At 40.1% G+C, this 8,531-nt stretch overlaps 1 long non-coding RNA gene across 1 annotated transcript in view; it reads left to right on the top strand.

Annotated features, from left to right (window-relative positions):
- Positions 1 to 952: 952 nt before the first annotated feature.
- LOC123741797 (uncharacterized) overlaps positions 953 to 8,531 on the top strand; it is a 9,070-nt gene continuing 1,491 nt past the window's right edge. Inside the window, exons 1-2 of the long non-coding RNA XR_006769363.1 lie at positions 953 to 1,202; positions 2,193 to 2,291. This is a non-coding gene — a long non-coding RNA (uncharacterized lncRNA). The remainder of the gene's footprint in view (positions 1,203 to 2,192; positions 2,292 to 8,531) is intronic.

Below are 8,531 nucleotides of genomic sequence, written 5' to 3'. Positions count from 1 at the left end.
GCTGCATTTAGCTGTCTTCTGGGTTTTTTGTGACATTATATGCTAGCTTGAAAAATGGGTGTCTGATTATTTCTGGCTTGGTACTCTGCTGACATAATCTAATGTTTTGCTTTTGCTGTAAAGCCTTTTTGAAATCGGACATTGTGGTTAGATAAAGGAGAGTCTTGGTGTGTCCTTCCATCTCTGTCCGTTCTTCCCTGAAACTTTGATTTTCATTATCCACCTTTCTTTTGCTACTTTTTGAGAGCGACATGTTCTCTTGCTATCAAGCTAATTGTTCTGAATGAATGTTGATATTAATAAAGTAGTGTAGACTACAGTAGGCTACGTAGACATGTTTTTCCCCAACAATCAACACACAGAGATATAAACAAAAATATATAATTGAATAGAGATATTGGTGATTTTATGAACTTAATCAGATCTAAATTATTTTATTGTCACTCAATGTACTATGTACTAATCAAATGTGTTAAACGTGTTGTTAAATTTGTAGTGTAGGTGTATTAATTGTGCTAATATTATATGCTAATTATGTTCTGGCCCTCCGACTTTAACTCAGAAAAAAATTATCCCGATGTCACGTCCTGACCATAGAAAGCTGTTATTTTCTATGGTAGAGTAGGTCAGGGCGTGACAGGGGGGTTTTCTAGTTTAGTTTTTCTATGTTGTTTTCTAGTTATGTATTTCTATGTTGGGTTTTGTTTGGGATGATCTCCAATTAGAGGCAGCTGGTCATCGTTGTCTCTAATTGGAGATCATACTTAAGTAGGTGTTTTTCCCACCTTTGTTTGTGGGAGATTGTTTTTGAGTAGTGTATGTTTCACCTCTACATCACATTTTTTTTTTGTTCTTTAGTTTATGTGTATGTATTGCATAGTTTCACAGTTCAATAAAATATGTGGAACGATAATCACGCTGCACTTTGGTCCGCTCCTCTCTATGACAACCGTGACACCCGAAGCCAAATCTAGTTGACAAACCCTGTTTTATAGTATGTCATGGCCTTTTCTGGCCAACTGCTGTTATGTTTATGATATACTATGGTGTTGTGTCACTAGACTTTGACCAGATATTATTGCATCCAAAGATCAACTGTACCTAGAACATAGATACAGAGACACTTGTTATCAGGAAGCTGCTCTCTCAGCACAACGGAAAATATGACTTGACATGTTCTGGTTGTGAATTCAGGCTACAAGGTAAGAATCTTCCCAGGGATTATTGTAAAGTGTGTAGAGAAATTAAATGTATGGTGTTATTTTAGTATAGTGACTGACAGTAAAACACTCAGATCTAACAGTCCATTTCACCTGGGACAGTTATGTGACAGTTCAATCAAACAAAATGGCGCTAACTGGGCGTAGGCAAGTCAAATTCAAAAACATATTGTTCATATATTCGTATATTGTGGTTATTTTACAATTTGTATATTTTTATGTATAAGTTGTAAATCGTCTTTCAAAATATCGTAAAATTTGTTTTCTAAACTACAATGAGCTCCTCTTTCCTGTGTAATTTGGTATGAAACCACTGAACATACTTTTCTGAACATTGTTATTATGAACTGAATTCAGTAACAGCATAATAATATCATACCTGTTGAACAAAGCAACACACTAGAATGAGAGAAATTATTAAAAGAGAAAGTTAGACATTATTATTATTATTATTATTATTATTATTAGTTCCACTACATGGAGAAAGGGTAAAAAATATTAAATCACCTGACTGTTTGGATGTGTCTTTCTATGTCTGTTAGTAAATGTTTTATTTCTAAGAGATAATGAATAAAAGAGAACAATAGACCTTCAATAATTAGTTGGCCCTGTGTTAACCACAACCAACATCCTGGATCTCTGTTTACAGGGGTCACTGTGTTAACCACAACCAACATGCTGGATCTCTGTTTAGTTGTCACTGTGTTAACCACAACCAACATGTTGGATCTCTGTTTAGTTGTCACTGTGTTAACCACAACCAACATGCTGGATCTCTGTTTAGTTGTCACTGTGTTAATCACAACCAACATGCTGGATCTCTGTTTAGTTGTCACTGTGTTAACCACAACCAACATGCTGGATCTCTGTTTAGTTGTCACTGTGTTAACCACAACCAACATGCTGGATCTCTGTTTAGTTGTCACTGTGTTAACCACAACCAACATGCTGGATCTCTGTTTCTCTGTTTAGGCCTCAGTGCTCTAAAATGAGTCTCTCTGGGGAGAGAGAGGAGGGGGACCCTGTCTCTAAAATGAGTCTCTCTGGGGAACATGACACAAAATCTAAGAGGTGAGATGACAATTTTGTTTAAGAATTATGAATAGTTTATTTCAAAAATGATATTTCCAAAAATGTTCACATTTGTTTTTTAATCAGAAATGGTTGCTAATGGGTACCTTCAATATTACTGTTCTCAGATTATTTATGAATTTCTTTAGATTGTGTATAAAAAATGTTTTATTGCAAAACTCTATATATCCATTGTTTTGCTGGAACACCCTAGATGCATTCAATTGCCCATTTTAAAGCCATGCCCAATTTAGGATAATTTCTTAACAACGTGATGTTGCGCTCCAAAGGGATATCTTGAAATAACATGATGTAGATAATTAAATAATCAAAAGAAAAACTTGTTAATTTTACACTCTTAGAAAAGAAGGTTCCTTATAGAACCAAAAAGGCTTCTATCACTTCCTTAATATATGGAATTACTAAAAGTTATATATATTTTGGGGTTCAGTGAAGAAGAACCTCTAGAGTTCTGATCAACGAATGGTGATTGTTTTGAGGATGTGAACCCAGCAGCCCTCCAGTGGTCAGATCAATTCCTCCTGTTTTTTCCAGCACCCGGACACTGTTTTATGGATTGCTCATATAGAAATATAAAACATTATTTTTACGACTCCAAAGTATTTACATGTGGTGCAGGAACCACTGACTCGCTGCATTATTCTATAGTATTATCAAGATACCTGCTGTTAACTCTTAACTACTTAGGACAGCTCACGAGGTGTTCTAAATATCTGCTGACTAGGTGGGACTAGAGATTTCATGCATAGCTTTAATTTATTCCCCGAAGTGTCAAATGTCTTTATTCTCAGCACTTATATGACCAATTCTCTACTCTGAGACGCTTTGTGGACATGGGCCCAGATCTCAAAATATTGTTATAATAAATGTTTGTTTAACATAATAATAAAAAATGAATATCACTAATGTAACCCACTGTAAAGACTGGGTTTAGTTGATTGTGTGGCACTGCTTATGTCCGCGTTCTGGATCTGTCCCCGTCCCCATACAGAACTGTCCGCGTCCCCGTACGGAGTTCACTACAGTGTTGAGACGCCGAAGTTTATTGTTCAATTAGATTTTTGCTTTTTGGTCAGGGACAGTATGAGTGTAGCCAGATCCTTTTCACTCTCTATCCTTGTTTCATTTTGTGGTTCACCGGATTCGTCATCATCATCGAGACAAACGACAGACGAACGTCCTGCTAGCTAGCCAAGCTAGTCGGTACAGCTAGGTAAGCTAGCTAGCTACTCTACCAGCAGCATCCTAGTTATCCTAGCTAGTCGGTACAGCTAGGTAAGCTAGCTAGCTACTCTACCAGCAGCATCCTAGTTATCCAAGCTAATCGGTACAGCTGGATAAGCTAGCTAGCTAGCTACTCTACCAGCAGCATCCTAGCTAGTTGGTACAGCTAGGTAAGCTAGCTAGCTACTCTACCAGCAGCATCTTAGTTATCCTAGCTAGTCGGTACAGCCACAGTGGGGGAAAAAGTTTTTGATCCCCTGCTGATTTTGTACGTTTGCCCACTGATAAAGAAAGGATCAGTCTATAATTTTAATGGTAGGTTTATTTGAACAGTGAGAGACAGAATAACAACAAAACTTTCCAGAAAAACACATGTCAGAAATGTTATAAAATGATTTGCATTTTAATGAGGGAAATAAGTATTTGACCCCCTCTCAATCAGAAAGATTTCTGGCTCCCAGGTGTCTTTTATACAGGTAACGAGCTGAGATTAGGGGCACACTCTTAAAGGGAGTGCTCCTAACCGCAGCTTGTTACCTGTAAAAAGGACACCTGTCCACAGAAGCAATCAATCAATCAGATTCCAAACTCTCCACCATGGCCAAGACCAAAGAGCTCTCCAAGGATGTCAGGGACAACATTGTAGACCTACACAAGGCTGGAATGGGCTACAAGACCATCGCCAAGCAGCTTGGTGAGAAGGTGACAACATTTTGTGCGATTATTCGCAAATGGAAGAAACACAAAAGAACTGTCAATATCCCTTGGCCTGGGGCTCCATGCAAGATCTCACCTCGTGGGGTTGTAATGATCATGAGAACGGTGAGGAATCAGCCCAGAACTACACGGGAGGATCTTGTCAATGATCTCAAGGCAGCTGGGACCACAGTCACCAAGAAAACAATTGGTAACACACTACGCCGTGAAGGACTGAAATCCTGCAGCGCCCGCAAGGTCCCCCTGCTCAAGAATACATATACATGCCCGTCTGAAGTTTGCCAATGAACATCGGAATGACTCAGAGGACAACTGGTGAAAGTGTTGTGGTCAGATGAGACCAAAATGGAGCTCTTTGGCATCAACTCAATTCACCGTGTTTGGAGGAGGAGGAATGCTGCCTATGACCCCAAGAACACCATCTCCACCGTCAAACATGGAGGTGGAAACATTATGCTTTGGGGGTGTTTTCTGGACAGGACAACTTCACCGCATCATTTGACGGGGCCATGTACTGTCAAATCTTGGGTGAGAACATCCTTCCCTCAGCCAGGGCATTGAAAATGGGTCGTGGATTGGTATTCCAGCATGACAATGACTCAAAACACACAGCCAAGGCAACAAAGGAGTGCCTCAAGGAGAAGCACATTTTAAGGTCCTGGAGTGGCCTAGCCAGTCTCCAGACCTTAATCCCACAGAAAATCTGTGGAGGGAGCTGAAGGTTCGAGTTGCCAAACGTAAGCCTCGAAACCTTAATGACTTGGAGAAGATCTGCAAAAGGAGTGGGACAAAATCCCTCCTGAGATGTATGCAAACCTGGTGACCAACTACAAGAAACATCTGACCTCTGTGATTGCCAACAAGGGTTTTGCCACCAAGTACTAAGTCATGATTTGCAGAGGGGTCAAATACTTATTTCCCTCATTAAAATGCAAATCATTATATAACATTACAAACGTACAAAATCAGCAGGGGATCAAATACTTTTTTCCCCCCACTGTAGGTAAGCTAGCTAGCTACTCTACCAGCAGCATCCTAGTTATCCTAGCTAGTCGGTACATCTAGGTAAGCTAGCTAGCTACTCTACCAGCAGCATCCTAGTTATCCTAGCTAGTCGGTACAGCTAGGTAAGCTAGCTCGCTACTCTACCAGCAGAATCCTAGTTATCCTATCCTCCCTCTCTCGTTGACGGATGCTGGCTACCTCTGTCCGGTTCTCCTCTCTTCACTAGATGGACGGTAACTTTAGTGTTTAACCCCTCTGTATCCAAGGACCAATCTTTTGAATATTATTTTCGGGCGCCTAAAGTAGGCTGGACACATTCCATTTTTTTAACATTTTTTTAGCTGCCTCACCAACGTCTGAATGTGCATTAATAACTTTTAATTACTAAAGATTTCCAATAGATGGCAGCATAAGACCACAAAGCATCAGTTATAGGCTACAGGCAGCAATATGATTGACATAAAATAGCATGCAAACACAGACTATATGTCCCATGATTTTCTAAAATGGTCACTCATTACTTTAGTTAGCTATATATCTCGTAATGGGCCTGTATTGCTTTCGGGAGAGCAACAAAATAGTGATTATAGCAGGTATTGAACACCGGGTAAATAATCGCTAGTCAAAACCTCAACCTCAGTATACATGCATTATAAAAAGTCATCTTAATATCTGATATTGCGAGTAAACAACCTCGGAATAGAAAAGACAAGAGTGCGTCTTCCAGCCCACCAATAAATTACATCATTAAACCCTACCGGTTAGTAAATTTACCTCAACATGCCCCTGGAGAAGGCAGAGCGACGACACCAGCTTTTTACCAGGGCTGAGTTGACTACTAGAGAGAGAAGGCAGAGTGACGACACCAGCTTTTTAACAGGGCTGACAGGCTGACTACTAGAGAGAGAAGACAGAGCGACGACACCAGCTTTTTACCAGGGCTGAGTTGACTACTAGAGAGAGAAGACAGAGTGACGACACCAGCTTTTTACCGGGGCTGAGTTGACTACTAGAGAGAGAAGACAGAGTGACGACACCAGCTTTTTACCGGGGCTGAGTTGACTACTAGAGAGAGAAGGCAGAGTGACGACACCAGCTTTTTACCGGGGCTGAGTTGACTACTAGAGAGAGAAGGCAGAGCGACGACACCAGCTTTTTACCGGGGCTGAGTTGACTACTAGAGAGAGAAGGCAGAGTGAAGACACCAGCTTTTTACTGGGGCTGAGTTGACTACTAGAGAGAGAAGGCAGAGCGACGACACCAGCTTTTTACCGGGGCTGAGTTGACTACTAGAGAGAGAAGGCAGAGTGGCTCGATGCTGGTTGATGAATTTGACAATTAATGTACCTGGAAAATACATTTTTCTCAACTAGAGGTGACTGAATTAATGTTCAGACTTATTGATAATCGTTATATTAATGAACTATAATTTCAAAACATGAGCATCAAACAGGTAATAATAAACATGAATCATCATTATATTACTTGACAGTAATCTGTTAAATGCTTTTTCAGTCCTTCCTCTTGCGTTAGCAGTGTGTAAAGGGACAGAAAGAAGCGTGGGGAGTGGTGGTGTATCCAGGGAGAAAACTAAACTAACCTTCTGAAATGTCATTTGTGGTCTTATGCTGCCATCTATTGGAATTATTTAGCAACTGCAGTAGTACTGAGTAATGTGTTATTCCTTACTAAAGTAGTAATTACTCAGAATTGCAAAATATAACATTTTCTAGTTCATTTTACCACTTATAATAAAATAAAAAAGTTTATAGCATAACAAACAATTAAACTGACATAAAACAAAAACATTTAGTTAATTATATATATAAAACTATTTATTTAGATGGGTGACATTATCTGCCAAAGTAACAGCCCTGTAGACAAAGAAGAGCTCTCCAGTAGGTACCAAAACATTCAAAGGACCTTTTTCTCAAAAGTGAGGTTCCAAGTTTATTAACATTCAAAGCAGAATTACTTTCCCATTGTTCCTCAACTGCAGTGTCTGATATATCATTTTCTAGCTCTGAGTCTCTACTTTTATCCAATGTAAAAAACACAATTTTGCTACATAAGATCGAAACGGTCGGTCACATTTGAGAGTGAGGCAGATATATAGCATTTTGTAAAAAATTATTATTTGTCTCTCTGAAAGGAAACCATCAAGTGATAGATTTTAAACAAAAAACATGTCTGTCATTGAACAACCCCATGCCATGATTAAAAAACACACCTCTATAATAATTTCTTTAAACAATAAAAGCTAATTTACCAACATTTCTGAAAATGGATATGTAGCGGTTCGGAATGAAACTCGTTTCCCCATCTGAGATCAGAGTAGATGAGAGATGTAATGTTTGTCTCTGTTGTGTTGAAGTCCAATCAAGCAGGAGAGACCAGCCTCCCCTGTTCCCAGCTGTGTGTCCATGAAGAGTGAGCAGTCTATGGATCCTCCTATATCCTTTAGAGAGGGAGACTTTTCTACTGAACAAAGGTAAGAAGAACTCATGGGTCATGGTCAGTGAGTTAAACAACACTGTCTCTAGACATTTCTCCTCTCCCATTTTCACATTTCTTTTTGTTGTTTTCATAATCCATAGGCTAATACTTTAGTCCATTTTCATAGTCCTAAAACAATATTAAACAAACACAATATTCCCTCACGGTGTGTGTCTGTCTGTCTGTCTGTCTATCTGTCTCTCTGCCTCTTTGCCTGTCTGTCTGTCTGTCTGTCTGTCTGTCTGTCTGTCTGTCTGTCTGTCTGTCTGTCTGTCTGTCTGTCTGTCTGTCTGTCTGTCTGTCTGTCTGTCTGTCTGTCTGTCTGTCTGTGTCTCTCTCTGCATGTCTGTGTCTCTCTGTCTCTGTGTCTCTCTGTCGCTGTGTCTGTCTGTCTCTGTTTCTGTCTGTCTCTGTCTGTCTGTCTGTCTGTCTGTCTGTCTGTCTGTCTGTCTGTCTGTCTGTCTGTCTGTCTGTCTGTCTGTCTGTCTGTGTCTGCATGTCTGTGTGTCTGTGTCTGTGTCTGTCTCTTTATCTGTCTGTCTGTCTGTCTGTCTGTCTGTCTGTCTGTCTGTCTGTCTGTCTGTCTGTCTGTCTGTCTGTCTGTCTGTCTGTCTGTCTCTCTGTCGCTTTGCCTGTCTCTCTGCCTGTCTCTCTGCCTGTCTGTCTGTCTCTATCTGTCAATGTCTGTCTGTGTCTGTCTATGTCTGTCTGTGTGTCTGTCTGTCTGTCTGTCTGTCTGTCTGTGTCTCTCTCTGCATGTCTGTGTCTCTCTGTCTC

This window comes from Salmo salar, chromosome ssa03, assembly GCF_905237065.1.
Source record: "Salmo salar chromosome ssa03, Ssal_v3.1, whole genome shotgun sequence".
Classification (NCBI taxonomy): Eukaryota; Metazoa; Chordata; class Actinopteri; order Salmoniformes; family Salmonidae; genus Salmo; species Salmo salar.
The sequence above is the reverse complement of the archived record's forward strand: the minus strand, read 5'-3'. Positions and strand labels throughout refer to the sequence as shown.